At 39.0% G+C, this 953-nt stretch overlaps 1 protein-coding gene across 1 annotated transcript in view; it reads right to left on the bottom strand.

Annotated features, from left to right (window-relative positions):
* LOC105825723 (mannosyl-oligosaccharide 1,2-alpha-mannosidase IB-like) overlaps positions 1-953 on the bottom strand; it is a 65,392-nt gene that overhangs the window by 35,257 nt on the left and 29,182 nt on the right. The gene's annotated exons all lie outside the window — the stretch shown is intronic.

Here is a 953-nt window from a genome sequence, read left to right as displayed (position 1 = left end):
GTGTGTGTGTCCTATTTCCAAACCACTGTGGTAAGTTTGGCTGTCTTCTGTCAACTGTGGCAGGACCCTTCTGCACAGTTTCACTAGCAGCTGTACTCCCGATTCTGGACCCAAGGGGCCAGAGAAAAGCAGCATCAATAAACGCTGCATCTGTTTCTGTCTGGTGTAAGCCCCTTCCTTCCATTAATATTCTCTTATTGTTAAAGTCTATGAGGACTACCCAGGCCTGAATGACAAATGACACATAATTGTCCTCACCTTAGTTCAAGATATCACACTATTCCTAGATTATTGCAGTGATCTCTAAAACCCACCAATTTGTACATTACAATCAGATTGTTTTGTTTTGTTACTTCCCACTGAAAAAAAGCCTTCAATACTTCCTTCCCCCTTGAAAACTTTTAGTAGTTCTGTAATAGATTCTCAAAGTTAGGGAGCTTTCACAAGTAGGAGATGGTAAGGAAAAATGAAGATCCAAAGGGTTTTTTAGATAAGCAAAGGACTTTCTATCACCACTTCCCACATGAGAACAATTATGCAGTATTTGACAGAAGTTACTAAGTGTGGGTGTTAGGGGCTGTGTTTGCACATGATGCATGTCTTATTTCCTGAACAACTAAATAAAGTACCCTTGATTTAGCATATAAGGCTGTCTACACAATGGCTCCAACTTTCTCTCCCCCTTTGCTACTGTGGAACATTCTCCTCACAAAAATTGGTGTACATCCTGCCCTAAAACATACCTTGTCTGGGTAATTTACTGGCACTAGTTAACCTCATTTGGGATGTCCTCGGATGTTCTATCTAGACTGAAAGCTTAAGTTAAACAATTTGGATATGAATATTCATCATAATTAGTAGTATTTATCATAATTAGTAAATCTCAAAGAACAAAAGTACCCTTCACCCTCAGGAATAAAACATGCTAAACAGGTATTAGCTATCAGCTCTCT

The sequence above is a fragment of the Propithecus coquereli genome, unplaced genomic scaffold (assembly GCF_000956105.1).
Source record: "Propithecus coquereli isolate 6110/MARCELLA unplaced genomic scaffold, Pcoq_1.0 Scaffold814, whole genome shotgun sequence".
In the NCBI taxonomy this organism is placed as follows: Eukaryota; Metazoa; Chordata; class Mammalia; order Primates; family Indriidae; genus Propithecus; species Propithecus coquereli.
Note: the sequence above shows the minus strand (reverse complement) of the source record. Positions and strands in the feature narration are given on the sequence as shown.